Here is a 17,794-nt window from a genome sequence, read left to right as displayed (position 1 = left end):
CTTAGGGGATCTGATAATTATGTGTCTTAGGGTTGCTCTTCTCAAGGAGCATCTCTGTGGTGTTCTATTTCCTGAATTTGAATGTTGGCCTGTCTTGTTAGGTTGGGGAAGTCCTCCTGGATAATATCCTGAAGTGTGTTTTCCAACTCGGTTCCATTCAGTTTCAGGTACACCAATCAAATGTAGGTTTGGCCTTTTCACATCGTCCCATATTTCTTGGAGGCTTTGTTCATTCCTTTTTATTCTTTTTTCTCTAATCTTGTCTTCATGCTTTATTTCATTAAGTTGATCTTCAATCTCTCGTATCCTTTCTTCTGCTTGATCAGTTTGGCTATCAATATTTGTGTATGTTTCACAAAGTTCTCATGCTGTGTTTTTCAGCTACATCAGGTCATTTATGTTCTTCTCTACACTGGTTATTCTAGTTAGCAATTCCTCTAGCATTTTTTTCAAGCTTCTTAGCTTCCTTGAATTGGGTTGGAACATGCTCCTTTAGCTCGGAGGAGTTTGTTATTACCCACCTTCTGAAGACTACTTGTGTCTATTTGTCAAAATCATTCTCCATTCAGTTTTGTTTCCTTGCTGGCGAGTACTTGTGATCCTTTGAAGGAGAAGAGGAATTCCGGTTTTGGGAATTTTCAGCCTTTTTGCGCTGATTTTTCCTCATCTTTGTGGATATATCTAGCTTTGGTCTTTGATGTTGGTGGCCTTCCAGTGGGGTTTCTGTGTGGACGTCCTTTTTGTTGATGTTGATGCTTTTCCTTTCTGTTTGTTAGTTTTCCTTCTAACAGTCAGGCCCCTCTGCTGCAGGTCTGCTGGAGTTTGCTGGAGGTCCACTCTAGACCCTGTTTCCCTGGGTATCACCAGCGGAGGCTGCAGAACAGCAAAGATTGCTGCCTGTTCCTTCCTCTGGAAGCTTTGTCCCAGAGGGGCACCTGCCAGATTCCAGCCGGAGCTCTCCTGTATGAAGTATCTGACAACCCCTGCTGGGAGGTGTCTCCCAGTTAGGAGGCATGGTGGGGAGGGTGGTCAGGGACCCACTTGAGGAGGCAATCTGTCCCTTGGAAGAACTTGAGTGCTTTGCTGGGAGATCTGCTGCTCTTTTCAGAGCTGGCAGGCAGGAACGTTTAAGCCTGTTGAAGCTGCCCACAGCTGCCCCTTCACCCAGGTGCTCTGTCCAAGGGAGATGGGAGTTTTATCTATAAGCCCCTGACAGGAGCTGCTGCCTTTCTTTCAGAGATGTCTTGCCCAGAGAGGAGGAATCTAGAGAGGCAGTCTGGCTACAGTGGCTTTGCTGAGCTGCAGTTGACTCTGCCCAGTTCGAGCTTCCAGGCAGCTTTGTTTACGCTGTGAGGGGAACACCGCCTACTAAGCCTCAGTAATGGTGGATGCCCCTCCCCCCACCAAGCTGTAGCATCCCAGGTGGACTTCAGACTGCTGTGCTAGCAGCAAGAATTTTAAGGCAGTGGATCTTAGCTTGCTGGGCTCTGTGGGGGTGGGATCCGCTGAGCTAGACCACTTGGCTCCCTGGCTTCAGCCCCATTTCCAGGGGAGTGTATGGTTCTCTCTAGCTGGCATTTCAGGCACCACTGGGGTACGAAAAAAAATTCCTGCAGCTAGCTCAATGTCTGTCCAAACAGCCGCCCAGTTTTGTGCTTGAAATCCAGGGCCCTGGTGGCATAGGCACCCAAGGGAATCTTTTGATCTGCGGGTTGTGAAGACCTTGGGAAAAGTGTAGTATCAGAGCCAGAGTGCACCTTTCCTCACGGCACAATCCCTCACGGCTTCCTTGGCTAGGGGAGGGAGTTCCTCAACCCCTTGTACTTCCCTGGTGAGGCAACACCCCACCCTGCTTCTGCTTGCCCTCCATGGGCTGCACACATTGTCTAACCAGTCCCAGTGAGATGAACCAGGTACCTCCATTGGAAATGCAGAAAACACCCGCCTTCTGCATTGATCTCCCTGGGAGCTGCAGACCAGAGCTGTTCCTGTTCGGCCATCTTGCCAGCCACCCCCATGTTTGTCTTTTTTAACTGCTGTTGCTTTAAAGTTTGTTTTGTCTGATATAAGAATAGCTATTCCTGCTTACTTTTGGTGTCCGTTCATGTGAAATGTCTTTTTCCATCTTTTTACCTCAAGTTTTTGTGAGTCCTTATGTGCTAGGTGAGTCTCCCAAAGGCAGCAGGTGGTTGGTTGGTGAGTTCTTATCTATCCTTCAGTTCTGTATCTTTTAAGGGGAGAATTTAGGCTATTTACATTCAATGTTAGTATGGAGATGTGAGGTATCATTCCATTCATCGTGCTATTTGTTGCCTGTATACGTTTGTTTTTTGTTTTTTGCTTTTTAAATTGATTGTTTTATAGGTCCTGTGAGATTTATACTTTAAAGAGGTTCTGTTTTGGTGTGTTTCTAGGATTTGTTTCAAGATTTAAAGCTCTTTTTTTGCAGTTCTTGTGGTGGTGGCTTGGTAGTGGTGAATTCTCTCAGCATTGGTCTGAAAAAGACTGTCTTTCCTTCATTGATGAAGCTTAGTTTCACTGGATACAAAATTCTTGGGTAATAATTGTTTTGTTCAAGGAAGTTGAAGATAGGGCCCCAATCCCTTCTAGCTTGTAGAGTTTCTGCTGAGAAATCTGCTGTTAATCTGATAGGTTTTCCTTTATAGTTACCTGGTGCTTTTGCCTCACAGTTCTTAAGTTTCTTTCCTTAGTCTTAACTTTAAATAACAATAACCTGATGACAGTGTCCCTAGGCAAGGATCTTTCTGTGATGAATTTTCCAGGTGTTCTTTGTGCTTCTTGTATTTGGATGTTTAGGTCTCTAGCATGGTCAGGAAGTTTTTCTTGATTATTCCCCCAAATATGTTTTCTAAACTTTCAGATTTCTCTTTTTCCTCAGGAACACCAATTATTCTTAGGTTTGGTCACTTAACATAATCCTAGACTTCTTGGAGGCTTTGTTCATATTTTCTTTTTTTGTCTTTGTTGGATTGGGTTAATTCAAAGACCTTGTATTCGAGCTCTGAATTTCTTTCTTCCGCTTGTTCAATTCTATTGTTGAGAGTTTCCAGAGCATTTTGCATTTCTAGAAGTGTTTCAGGAACATTGTTTCCTGAAGTTTTTATTGTTTTTTATTTACGTTATTTCCTTAAATATTTCTCCCTTCGCTTCTTGTATTATTTTCTGGATTTCCTTGCATTGGGCTTTGCCGTTTTCTGATGCTTCCCTGATTAGCTTAATAACTAACCTCCTGAATTCTCTTTCAGATACATCAGGTATTACTTCTTGGTTTGGGTCCATTGCTGGTGAGCCAGTGTGATTTTTTCAAGGTGTTAAAGAAACTCATTCTTAAATGAGAATAAAAAAGGAATTTATTAATCGCAAAAAGCAAATTGTAACTGCACAGTGGGGAAACATGGCAGATGTCACTTTATCCAAATGATCAGAGTTAACATCATCAGGAATGGAACTAATCACTATCAAGTGCCTTCTAATACCATGAACTGAGAACCATAACAGCCCTTCTATGGTATTCGTGCCAAAAATGCATAACCTGCATCTAATCATGAGAACACATGGAATGACCCAAAATCATAGATGGTCTGCAAAATAATAGGCCAATCCTCTTCAATAGTGTCAAAGATATGACAAACACTGATTAACATTTCCGGATTAAATGAGACTTAAAAGAAATGAAAGCTCAATACAATGCATGGTCTTAGATCAAATCCTAGACCAGAATTATTTCTCATTTGCCATAAGACATTTGTGGCACAACTGATAAAATTCAATAAAGTCTGTAGATTAGATAATAGTATCAGTGTTAATTTATTGATTTTGATGATGGTACTATAAATGTCCTTTTAGGAAATACCCACTGAAGTATTTAGAGGTAAATGGGAACCCTGTCTGCTACTTATTTTCAAATATCTCAGGAAGAAAAATGGTAGAAGGAGGCACAGGGACAAGGTGAGAGAAGGCCATCAGGATCATCTGTGGTCAAAGGACTCTGGGCACACTGACATCCAATACCTAATTTTAAACTTTTGATTGTTTTATTATTATTTTGTTAGAGATAGGGTCTTACTCTATTGCCCAGGCTAGGATGCAGTGACATGATTATTGCTCACTACAACCTTGAACTCCTGGAATCAAGCGATCCTCTTGCCTCAGCCACTGGAGTATCTAGGACTGCAAGAGCACACCACCACACCCAGATAATTTTTTGTTGTTGTCTTCTGGAGAGGGAGTATCTATGTTGCCCAGACTGGCCTCATATGATCCTCCCACCTCAGCCTCCTCCTGCTAATATTATAATTTAAGTATTTGCCTTTTGCTATGCTCAAAGTTTTACTTAGCTTTGTTGAAAGTAGGGCCAAGTGTTGACTGCTAATGTGTGAAACAAAAGATATGACTTCTTTCCATGCTTGGGATACAGAGGAGCATAGAGGAATAGAAGCTTAGAAAAGCCATTATGTCAAGCCAACTAGAAACTATCAGAGGCCTTGGTACAGCATCTTATTGCAAGAAGTGGCCGGAGACTACCAGGACAGATCTGTGGAACATGGAAGCATTCCCGGAATTCTCAGAAATCTCAATAGAAAGAAGCCAGGTTTAAAAAACAAAAACCTTTGTCTATTTACACATAATGAGAGCTCAGACAATATTAGTGGGTACTAAAAATCTCAGTGACACTGATACCTGGAGAATTTAGATACATTCCAATTTCAAATAAATAATTTTTTCTGCTATGAAGTAGAATAAATTAAACAAATATCTTGACCCTTCATCCATTGCCCCTTGTGTCAAATCTAGAAGTAAAAGAAAGAGGAAACACAGGTGCTGTGGAGTTGTTGGTCATATAGATTCCCCAAAAAGCAAGGAGAACCTCATCCTGGTGTTCAGAACCAAATCACCTACATTGTAAATGTGATCAATGCCTTGAACAGGGAAATAGCTAAGAAGTACATTTTGGGGAATGAGGTATTTACAGCCTTATGCAAAAGAAAATAAAAGGCTGTAGGAGGGTGGGATGTGATAGATGTGGGGATGCACTCCCTAGATCCCCTTTTAAAGGACTTGCTGCCCAGATATGGAGAGGGCACTCAGCAAACAGCCTGCAAATGTCAGCTCCTTTGAAGTCTGCCTTAGCTGCAGAGCCACCTTGCCTGGGGTCACAATCCCTTCCCAGAAAGTTCACAACTGGCCCCTGAGCAAGGCTACATTCCTCCTCATGTGGGGATCCAGGCTGACAGAAGGTCCCTGTCTGAGACATTGTCAGTCTTGAGGCAGAAAGAAACAAGTATATGGAGGATCTAAATGGTGGCTCTGAAAGCTCTTGCTCAGGGTAGCACACATCATTTCTACTCACATTTATATTTGGCCAAAACAAAGCACATGGCCCAGCTTGATTACAATGGAGTAGCAAGTGTAATCCTAAGAGTGTAAGAAAATGTTTTGGAAAGGAATACAGTCAGCCAGGCATGGTGGCCCATGCCTATAGTCCCAGCTACTCAGAAGACTGAGGCAGGAGGATTGCTTGAGCCCAAGAGTTTAAGTCCAGCCTGGGTAACATGTCTCTTAAGAAAAAAAAAACCTATCAAAAATATTTGCTCACAAATATTCACTTTTATTCCTTTTATATACCTTTCCTTCCTTAGAGAAATAACAAAAATTCCATTCCAATGCAATGCCCCATCATAGACAAAATCCAGATCATGTGATGGTCTTTATATCAGGCCTCGGTATGACTCCTTTGGAGATGTTTGAATTAAAAATACAAGTTATCACACATACACACACATTATACAACAGTGAAATAAATAGTAACAGAATAACATTTAATAATCCTCTCATTTGATAGGGCAGGAGTGGTGGCTTATGCCTATAATCTCAGCACTTTGGGAGGCCAAGGCAGATGGATCCCTTGAGTATGGGAGGTTGAGACCAGCCTGGGCAACATGGTGAAACCTCATCTCTAAAAAAAATTACAAAAAGTATCAGGCATGGTTGTGTATGCCTGTGATCGCAGCTACTCAGCAAGCTGAGGTGGGATGGCTACTGCACAATGGCAATCCAGCCTGGGCGACAGAGTGAGACCCTGTCTCAAAAAAAAAAAAAATCACCTCTCATTTGGTGATTGGGAAGAATGTGAGGCACAGAATAGTCCCTGGTCCATAGAAATTTTGAAATGCTGTTGGGCAGACACTCTGAGGCACTGTTACCCAGGGGTGGGGACTGTTCCCTGTGGTTCTGATTCTAGTCAGGGGTTGCCCATGGCTTTTTCCTCCATTTCACTCCAGCCTTACTGAGGTATGATTGACAAATAAAATTGTATATATTCACAGTGTACAACATGATGTTTTGATACATTTATACATTGTGGAATAATTAAACTCAGCTAATTAACGTATCTGTCACCTCACATAGGTACGTTTTGTGATAAGAACAATTGAGTTCTACTCTCTAGGGAATTTTTAAATATACAATACATTGTTATTCCTTGTAGTTGCCATGCTGTTCAATAGATCTCCAGAACCTATTCATTTTGTCTAACTGAAACTTTTTACCATTTGACCAACATTTCCCCATGCTCTGACCTCTGCCCACCATCCAGCCCCTGGCATTCTTTCTTTGCTTCTATGAATTCGACTTTTTAGATTCCACATATAAGTGGAATCATGGAGTAGTTGTCCTTCTGTGGCTGGCTTATTTCACTTAGCATAATGTCCTCCAGGTTCATCCACCTTGTTGCAGATGACAGAATTTTCTTCTTTTCTAAGTCTGAATAGTATTCCCGTGTGTGTGTGTGTGTGTGTGTGTGTGTGTGTGTGTGTCATACTTTCTTTAATCACACATGCATCAATGGACAGTTTTGGTTAATTCCATATCTTGGCAATTATTAATAATACTACAACAAACATGAGATTGTAGATACTTCATTGATCTACTGATTTCATATTTTTCAGACATATACCCAGAAATAGGATTGCTGCATCATAGGATAGCTATGTTTATTTTTAATTTTTTTTAGAAATTAGATTTCACTCTGTTGCCCGGGCTAGAGTGCAGTGGTGGCATCCTAGATCACTGCAGCCTCAACCTCCTGAGCCCAAGTGATCCTCCCGCCTCAGCCTACAGAGCAGCTGGGAACACAGGCTCATGCCACCATGCCCAGGTAATTTTTAAAAATGTTTTGTAGAGATAAGGTCTTGTTGTGTTGCCCAGGCTGGTCTCAGATTCCTGGCTTCAAGTGGTCTTCCTGCCTTAGCCTCCGAAAGTGCTGGGATTACAGGTGTGAATCACTTAGCCTGGCATATTTTTAATTTTTTGAGGAACCGCCATATTGTTTTCTCTAATGGCTGCACTAATTTAAGTTCCCACCAACAGTGTGCAGATACTCCCTTTTCTCCACATCCTTGCCAACACTTATCTTTTGTCTTTTTAGTAATAGCTACATGAGTATGAGATGAGATGATACCTCTTTGTGCTTCTAATTAATATTTCCTTCATTATTAGTAATATTGAACACTTTTTAATATACCTATTGGCCATTGAAATGTCTTGTTTTGAGAAATGTCTACTCAGATCCTTTGCTCATTTTTAAATTAAATTATTTGTTTCCTTGCTCTTGAATTGTTTGAGTTCTTTTTATATTTTAGATACTAACCCCTTATTAGATGTATGGTTTGCAAATATTTTCTCTCTTTCTGTAGGTTGTCTCCATTCTTCTGATAATTTCCTTTGCTGTGCAAAAGCTTTTTAGTTTTATGTCATTCATTTGTCTTTTTTTGCTTTTGTTGCCTGTACTTTTGGGGTCATATTCCAAATATTCATTGCCAAGACCAACATCAATAAATCACCCTTTGGGTTTTCTGCCAGTGGTTTTATAGTTTCAGCTTTTACATGTAAGTCCTTAATCAATTTCGAGTTTATTTTTATGTGGTATGAGATAAGGACCCAATTTCATTCTTCTGCATTGGGTATCCAGTTTTCCCAACACTATTTATTGGAAAGAGTATCCTTTCACCATGTATGTTCAAGGTAACTTTCTCAAGGTTGCTTGGCCTATGAACGTATATATTTATCTCTGGGATCTCTATTCTGTTCCATTGGTCTGTATGACTCTCTTTATGCCAGTACGATGCTGTTTTGATTACTATAGCTTTGTGCTACATTTTGAAATCAGGTAGTGTAAAGTCTCCTGCTTTGTTCTTCTTACTCAAGATTGCTTAGGCTATTTGGGATCTTTTGTGGTTCTATAGAAATTTTAAGACTGTTTTTCTATTTCTGTGGAAAATGTTCTTGGAATTTTGATAGAAATTGTAGTGAACCTGTAGTTCACTTTGCGTAGAATAAACATTTCAACAATATTAATTCTTCCAATCCATGAACATGGGACATCATTTCATTTATTAGTGTCGTCTTCAATTTCTTTCATCAGTGTTTTATAATTTTTAATGTGCAGATCTTTCACTCCCTTTGTTCAACTTATTGCTAAGTATTTTTTTTGTAGCTATTGTAAATGGGATTGTTTTCTTGATTTCTTTTCTTTCCTTTTTTTTTTTGTTTTTTTTTTTGTGTTTTTTTTTTTTTTTTTTTTTTGAGACAGAGTCTCATTTTGTTACCCAAGCTGGAGTGCAGTGGCTTGATCTTGACTCACTGCAACTTCCACCTCTTGGGTTCAAGTGATTCTCCCACCTCAACCTCCCAAGTAGGTGGGATTACAGGTGTCCACCACCGTGCTCAGCAAATTTTTGTATTTTTAGTACAGACAGCATTTTACCATGTTGGCTAGGCTGGTCTCAAACTCCTGACCTCAAGTGATCCACCCTCCACAGCCTCCCAAAGTGCTGGGATTATAGGTGTGAGCCACCACACCTGGCTGATTTCTATTTTGCATAGTTGTTATTGGACAGAAACACTGCTGATTTTTGCATTTCTGGTTTTGTACTTTGCAATTTTACTGAATGTGTTAATTAGTTCTAACAGTTCCTGTGGAGTTTTTAGGGTTTTCTTGTAGGGAGACCCCCTGAAACTATTGCTACAGAGTAAAAGATGAAATGCTCCTGATTATTATAAATACAAAATTGCACGCAGGATTGTGTAAAGACAATGCAAGGTTGGGCTGCCTGAATGAGCCAACAGCGCATGATGTGCTTCCCCCTGCAGAGAGCCTATAAACGGATGTGCAGTCAGGGAGGTTTCACATCACCAATATTCTTATCCCAGAAAAGCAGATGTTCATAGCTCTGGGAATGGAATGCGACCCTTGTGGAGAGCCTATAAATGGATGCATGAGGGGCGGGCCATTCATATGTATAAAATAGGGTTTTAAATGCCCTTATCTTGCCATGGCTCTTCTAGGTCTCTTTAGGGTTAAGGCATACTCCCTTCTGAGAATTTGTGGTCTAACCAGTTGTCTAGTTTCACATCCTGTTTCCATCGATTGTTTGCAACCAGCTTTTGCTGCAACTGTTACTGCTGATTAATATCTTGCTAAACATAGGTTATGGATAGACTGTGTTTCTGTTTTAAGGCTCTGTTAAAAATCACTGACACACACACTGTATTGTAAATTATTATCTCTGTATTCTGCACTTCTGCATACAGATGTTATGTTAAAGAATTACTTCATCCCCATGTGACCATCTCACCTCATAATCAAAGACCCTAAATCCCTCACTAACCTACCCCCACCCTCACTAAACTTAATAATAAATGCTGGTATATCCAGTGCATTCGTGGCATCACAAGACCAGAAGGCGGTGACCCCCCTGGACCCAGCTTTCACTATCTCGCATGTGTCTTTTATTTCTTGACCTGCCAATCCACCTGGGAACAAAGAAAGAGCCCTGTTGGATTGCAGGCTGCTGGCCAGATCCCACAATATTTTCTGTATATAATATCATGACATCTGCAAACACAGATAATTTTATTTTGTCCTTTCCAATTTGGGTGCCTTTTATTTCTTTTTCTTGCCTAATTGCTCTGGCTAAGAATTCAGTATCTCTTGAATAGAACCCGTGGTTCCTGATTTCACTCTCAAGAGGGTGTCATTATCTTTTTCCACTTTTTTTTTTTTTTTTTTTGAGATGGAGTCTCATTCTGTCACCCTTCTTCCACTTTTAAAGAGGGAAGTTTCCCTTTTCTATTATTTTCTTCAACCACATTTAAAGCGGGAACTGGGGACTGTACCTTCCTTTAGAACTAACCAGCTTTCTCAACCTACTGCTTTCCCAAAGAATGTTGGAGTCCAAGGGTTGTGTTTAGTCTCAAAGCATCACAGTTTTTGCTTTCTGGATTTTAAAAATCTAGGTATGGCTCCTTGGCAACTTAACTTTCTCGAAAACTTCTTGTTGTTTTTCTAAATCTATATGGTCCCAGTTAACTCTGTGTGCTAATACAATTCAGTATTTTTGAGATGTGCTTCTCTATTTAGATTTAATTATATTACCTTGAATTAGCAGGCTTTCATCAGAAAGCAATGCACTCAAGCTCTTTTCTCTGAGCAATTTTGTCTGAAAGGATTTATTGGCTGACATCTTAGTTGATTCAGAGGTTTCCACCATAGGTTTAATAGCTACTTATTAACTGCCTCTTTGCCAAAGACTGAGTTTGAATTTCTGTCTTTGTTACCCAAAGACATTCTCAGATTTTTTATTAGTTGAAGAAGAGAAATATTTGCAACTTCTTATTCTAAAAGTCCAAAAATGTGTAGACCATTTTCTTCCCTTCCTGCTTGCAAAGAGTTTAGTGCTTTTCCAAGCACATTTTTCCTCCCACCTTTTGTATTACCCTACCTAGTAGCGATCAAACTATATTACTAGCATCTGTTTCCTTACTTCTTCACTCAAATCCACAGGCTCATTTAATACATTATCTTCATTCTGAGTTATTAAAGGTGACTGTTTTGTCCAGTCTTTCACTGCTACAAAACAGGGGTTGACATCTTCCCAGCCTCCAATAATATTTTCTTCATTGCCCATCACTCAGCCCTGGAACCAAAGCCACAATTTAAATTATTTTGTTATGCAGCATCCCACTCTAAGCACCAATTTCTGTATAAATCAGAACTAGCCAGATTTTGCTGTGGTAACAAATTATCCCCAAAGTTTCTATGACTGTTTAAAAATAACAAATGTTAATTTCTTTCTTAAACTATATGTCTGTTGTGGATCCCATTTGGCTCTACTCTTCATTGTTTTCATTCCAGGACCCAGACAAAGCAGCCAAATCTGGGTCATTGCCTATCTTATACCAGAAGGAAAAAAGAACATGGCAGAAACACTCAATGACTCTTAAGAATTCTTCTTGGAAGTAACACACGTTATGCCTGCTTATATTTCATTGATCATAACAAGTCACATTGCCAAGCCTGACACCTATGGGGCACAGAATATGATCTACTTCTGGGTAGGGACATCAACCTTATCAAACAATATTTCAATTTACCACACCATCTTTTGCTCCAAGATGACTGTACCAGATTCTGGCATCTTGTCAACATTTCAGCCAGCAGAAAAGAATTCACACTGTTTTCACGAGCACAATATGAAAATTATACACATTACCTTCCAATATTCCATTGGCCAGGCCTTGGGAACAAGCCATATCTATCTGCTTTGGAGCATGGGAAATACAGTTTGTGGTTTTTTGTTTTGGGGTATTTTTTTGTGTGTCTGTCTTCCCCACTACCCCCAAAACCATACAGTTCTTACCTGGGCATCCCTATAGTGGGTTTTTTGTTTTGTTCTGTTTTTCTTTTTAATGTGGTCCAATAATTGTGTCTTACTTGGAATTTAGTCTCAACACTATTGAATAAATAACAAAAATCCAGTCTCCACTATAGGCTCTGCACAGCTGCCAATGCTAACGTGGAACATGGCAAGGAGCCCTGTGCCTTGTCCTCTCACTCTGGGAGCACAGGCTGCAAGTTGGAAGGGCAACAAAAATGTTCTCTCTCCAGGTGTGAAACACAGTGGGCATGTATAGCTGCGACACGGAGTGCCATACAACTGCCATCTGCAGGGTCGAGGTGATGGATGCCTTTCTTGGGTGTCAAGCTGAAAACAAGAGAACTGTGTTGTCATCTGAGGAGAATGTAATCACTCCTTCCACAACTGTTGCATGTCCCTGTGGGTACAACAGAGCAATCACTGACCTCTCTGCCAGCAAGACTGGATGGTCTAAAGAATAAGAGACAGAGAGTAGCAGAAGGCTTTCTTAGTGCACTTGCCCTAACCCTTGGTGGATCTTGTTATCAAGTGTCCAACAAAGGCTGGAACATTCCAGGGGATTAATTCTTCAAATAGGACACCATGAATCTGTCCTTTGGAAACTCATCAAGGCAGAATTTACAATTTCATCAGTTTTATTTTCAGGAATTCTCTACAATTAAGAAGATAATTTACTAAAAACAGTCTTTCCTACCTCTGAGGTGTGTGTCACACACACTGATTAGAAATGCTATAGAAAAGAAAATTCCAAATCGAATGACCTTCAAAATTTGCCTGTTAATACCCAGTGTGTTGTGGAAACAGTTCCATTCATTCAGAGAACTTTTGTATGCTTGTGGTTGATCAGTTTTTAAAAAAGAGAATAGTAATAAATAAAGTACAGCTTAAAACCCAGAATTGGCAGGGTATGGTGGCTCATGCCTGTAATCCCAACAGGTGTGACTAGGATGAGAGGAGTGACACAGGGCCCGGCGAATGCAAAGCTGGATCCTCTCTTCATTTAGCATTTTTATATTTTATTCATCAGAAATGTTTGCATTAATTTTGATTTTAAAATATGGGGTTTATCTTGGTCACTGAGAGGTGGTGTTTCTTTGGTGCCCCCTTCAATTTTGCACTAGCAGGTGCCTCACTCTCCTGCCTCACTCTCCTTACCCAGCCCTCCCCATAGGCTCATTGTCTTAAGTGCGGTGATGATTTCAAGGGATTCTACATAGGCCGATATCCATCATTTTGTACACTTTAAACAAGTGCAATTTCATGTATACCGATTATAGCTCAATACAGTTATTTTTATAGTAATATATAAAGCAATAGAGCACAGGCTCTGTGCACTGGTCGCCTTTTCCCTGCAGCTGTGGTCTCTGTCCTAGTTTCTCGCATCTCCAGAATCCAAAGACCAAGACAATTCCCCAGGGTAATGCTGTTGGCGCAGGACCCGAGACTCCTGCTGCAGGCATCTTCTTTGGCTCCTCCTGAGGTGGGTGCTGCGCTCAGAAGCCTAGGCCCGCCCCCACCTCCCTAACCTACGCCCCTCGGCAGCCGCCTGCTGCTCGCGCGCTGCAGAGGTTGATGCCCACCCACCCCTTTTCCGGGCAGGCGAGGATTAGACGGGGTCCAACCCCAGGGGACGCTGGCCTTCAAGCCCACCAACAACTGGTCAGAGTGAGGATCCCCAGATCCGCCGGGATGAGGGGAGAATCTGAAGTTCGCAGGGTCTGCGAAAGAGGCTGGAGAAAACTCATTTACAAAGAAAAAAAAAAGACGCAGAAGTGTCTTCAGGGCCCTCAGAAGTGGTTTAAATTCTCCGCAAGGAAACCGAGGCGGGTACTGAAGTTGGTCTCGCCCTTTCCAGGGCGCGCAGTGAGGTCACCCCGGGAACGGCTGTCACCGCGGGAGGAGAGCAGCCCAGGGAACTAAAGACGAGTCCAGTTACCAGGGAAACGTCCTGAACACTTGTGGTCATCCCTGCGGGAATGAGGTTGAGTGATTCCTTAGGTCAGGCACTGCGGTTAAGTCCTGCAATCCCAGCAAATTCACAGGCAGAGGCAGAGGCAGAGGCAGAGGCGGGAGGATTTTTTTTTCTTTTTTTTTTTTTTTTTAATTAACCAGGCCTGGTGGCCCTAACCTGTAGTGCTAACTACTCAGGAAGCTAAGGCAGGAGGATCCCTTTAGCTCAGGAGTTGGAGGCTGCAGTGAGCCGTGATCGCGCCACTGCGCTACAGCCTGGGCGACAGAGCTAGTTCCTGTTTCAAAAAAGAAAAAAATTCCTCAAATGTTAATTATGAAATATTTCAGAAGTACAAAAAAGTGTACCACCACCGGCGCTACCACTTCCACCTTAGCAAGTGAAGCCCCACTGCAATGGAAGCGTCAGGCGTATCCTCCCGGGCCTCTTTCCCTCCCTCCCCGGCCCTTCCCTCTTCCGATTTCCCTCCCGCCCTTTCCCCTCCCTCCCCTCCTGACCTCGACTTCCTTCCCTTCTCTAAGGGGCAGGGAGGAAGATCGAGCCTCAACGCTGCCCCACACCCACGCTGGATTTAAAGCCCACGCTGTAGGCGTCTGTCTCCGCGATGGCAGCGTTTTTCTGTCCTCTCCAGGACTGGGAGAGTGCAGCGCTCCTCGTTCCCTTTCCTGGTGCAGGAAAGTGAGACCGCCTTCAGCCTTCTCTCTGCGCCTCCCCAGACCCTCATCTCTCCAGTGATTCTTCTGGCCCTGCACTGGGAGGGGGTCACCCATTCAGCAAAAAGTCACCGAGGGCCCAAAAGGTTTTGCCAGAGAAATAGGACGGCTGAAAATGTACAAACGGAATAACCCCGTAGGCGCACATAATTAGCTGTTTTCTGAGGGTATCAAAAGCCCCTATGGGTGGAGTGCCTCACGCCTGTAATCCCAGCACTTTGGGAGGCCAAGGTGAGAGGATCGCTTGAGGGGAGTTCAAGACGAGCGTGGACAATTCTGAGGGACCCCGTAGCTACAAAAAAAAAAAAAAATTGTAGCCAAATATGGTGAGCATGCCTGTAGTACCAGCTACTGAGGAGCCTGAGGTGAGAAGATCACATGATCCCAGGAGTTTGAGACCAGCTTGGGCAACAAAGGGAGACCTCCTCTCTACAAAAAAGAGAAACAAAATTAGCCAGGCTTGGTGGCCAGCGCCTCTAGTCCTAACTACTCAGAAGGCTGAGGTGGGAGGATCCCTTGAGCCCAGAGTTTCCAGGCTGTAGTGACCACACTCCAGCCTGGGCAACAGAGCAAGACCCTGTCTCAAAAAAAAAAGAAAAAAAAAGAAAAGCCAATGCATACTGCTGGTGAGGCAGGATAGGTAGGCAAGGAAGTAACCATGTTCTCCCGAAGCAGCAGCCATGGTTATAAAATAACTATCATATGATCCAGCAATCCCATTTCTGGGTATATATCTTGTTTTACATTAAATTTCAATTGCAAGCACCCTTTTCTGGGTATATATTTAAAAGATGTGAAATCAGTATGTCAAAGAGGTATCTACGCTCCCATGTTCATTGTAGTATTGTTAATAATTACCAAGATGTGGAATTAAACTATCCATCGATGCATGAACAGATACAGAAAATGTGTTACATACACACACACACTCTCAAATACACACCACACAAAATGAAATACTCTTCAACCTTAGAAAAGAAGAAAATCCTGTCATTTGCAACAACATGGATGAACTTGGAGGACATTAAGCTAAGTGAAATAAGCCAGGCACAGAAGGACAAATACTGCATGATTCCAATTATATGTGGAATCTAAAATAGTTGAACTCATGGAAGCAGAGGGTAGAAGAATGCCAGGGGCCGGCTGGGGGACAAAGGTCAGGGAATGGGGAGATGTTGGTCAAAGGATACAAGGTTTCAGTTAGGATGAATAAGTTCTGGAGATCAATTGTACAGCATGGTGACTACAGAGAATAATAACGTATTGTATACTTAAGGGTATTAGAAACCAAAATCTGGATCCCCATTGCTATTTATTTGTTTGTTTAATTTGTTGATGTTGACTGTGGTGGATTTTTTTTTTTTTTGAGACAGTGTCTTGCTTTGTCACCCAGGCTGGAGTGCAGTTGTGCAATCTCGGCTCACTGCAACCTTTGCCTCCCAGGTTCAAGCCTTTCTCATGCCTCAGCCTCCTGAGTAGCTGGGACTACAGGCTTGTGCCACCATGCTCGACTGAATTTTTTTGTATTTTTAGTAGAGGTGGGGTTTCACTATATTGGCCAGGCTGGTCTCAAACTCCTAGCCTCAAGTGATCTGCCCACCTCAGCCTCCCAAAGTACTGGGATTACAAGCGTGAGGTACCACACTCTATCTGTTATGGCTTTTGCCAGATATCCTGTATATGCCTAATACTAGAACAATCTGAGCATCTAAATAAATAATGTAGCATTGGAATATAACACAAAGTATTAAATAAATATCTATAAGTCCATGCTTACAAGTAAAGGAAGAATTCCAAATAATTTATGTAGATAAATTATTTTGTAGGATATGTAGATATTGGCCCCCTCAAGAAAGTGGAGCTTCAATCCTCACCCTTTGAGTGTGAGCTGCACTTAGCAACATGGGAGGAAGGAAAAGTAACTTCACTGTACAGAAACCTGGCAAACACTTCCTCTGTCAGCTGGTCAAGGTTGATATCATGAGTGATAAGGCATGTTGATAGTATATACCCTTGATGTGATGTGATGAGAATAACTCTTCATTCCTGTGGTCTTCCTCTTGAAAACCTATAACCCCAGTCTGAGAAAAAAATCAGACAAACCCAAACTGAAGGACATTTTATTTGTAGATACCTGACCAGTACTCCTCAGAACTGTCCAGGTCATCAAAACTAAAGCATCACAGGTCAGAGGAGGGTAAGGAAACATGACCACTAAATGTAGTATGGTGTTCTGGATGGGATCCTGGAGTAGGCAAAGACATTAGAGAAAAACTAGAGAATCCAGGCCGGGTGCAGTGGTTCATGCCTGTAATCCCAGCACTTTGGGAGGCCGAGGAGGGTGGATCACAAAGTCAGGAGATCGAGACCATCCTGGCTAACACGGTGAAACCCGGTCTCTACTAAAAAAATACAAAAAATTAGCCAGGTGTGGTGACGGGCGCCTGTAGTCCCAGCTACCCGGGAGGCTGAGGCAGGAGAATGGCGTGAACCCGGGAGGCAGAGCTTGCAGTGAGCCAAGATCGTGCCACTGCACTCCAGCCTGGGCGACAGAGCAAGACACCGTCTCAAAAAAAAAAAACAATGAAAAAAAAAAACTGGAGAATCCAAATAAAATGTGAGGTTTAGTTAATAGTCATGTACTACGTAAGGTTGGTTCCTTAGTTGTGATGAGTGCATCACAACAGTACAGTAATAAAACAGGGAAATAGCCACTGCAATGGCTCACACTTGTAATCCCAGCACTGTAGGAAGCCCACGCAGGAGGAATGCTTGAGCCTGGGAGTTTGAGACCAGCCTGGGCAACATAATAAGACCCCGTCCTCTACAAAATTTTTTTAAAAAATTAGCCAGGTGTAGTGGCATGCACCTGCAGTTCCAGCTTCTCAGCTAGTTGGGGTGAGAGGATCACTGGAGTCCAGGAGTTAAAGGCTACAGTGAGCTGTGATCACCCAACTGTACTCCAACCTGGGTGAGAGAGCAAGACCTTGTCAAAATAAAATAAAATAAAATAAAATAAAGAGGAAACTAAATGAAGGGGAGACAGGAACTTTCTGTACTATCTTCATAACTTTTTCTGTAATTCTATAACTACTCTAAAATAAAAAGTTAATTTAAAATAGAAAAACATTTTGTTTCATTTTATAATGGCTGGGTAGATTTTCAGATCTTTAGTGAAGTAGGTCCCAGATGTCTAGAGGCAGATTGCAGAGATGGGCAGGCACCCATCCAAACCCAATTGAGCCTAGTGCACTGGCTCACGCCTATAATCCCAGCAATTTGGGAGGCTGAGGCAGGAGGATCACTTGAGCCCAGGAGTTCGAGGCTATAGTGAGCTATGATTGCACTACTGCATTCCAACCTGGGCAACATAG

The 17,794-nt window shown here is 42.1% G+C and overlaps 1 pseudogene; it reads left to right on the top strand.

Moving 5' to 3' along the window:
* Positions 1–14,552, top strand: part of LOC101129410 (uncharacterized) — a 32,838-nt pseudogene extending 18,286 nt beyond the window's left edge.
* Positions 14,553–17,794: the final 3,242 nt, after the last annotated feature.

The sequence above is a fragment of the Gorilla gorilla genome, chromosome 4 (assembly GCF_029281585.2).
Source record: "Gorilla gorilla gorilla isolate KB3781 chromosome 4, NHGRI_mGorGor1-v2.1_pri, whole genome shotgun sequence".
NCBI classification, from domain to species: domain Eukaryota; kingdom Metazoa; phylum Chordata; class Mammalia; order Primates; family Hominidae; genus Gorilla; species Gorilla gorilla.
Note: the sequence above shows the minus strand (reverse complement) of the source record. Positions and strands in the feature narration are given on the sequence as shown.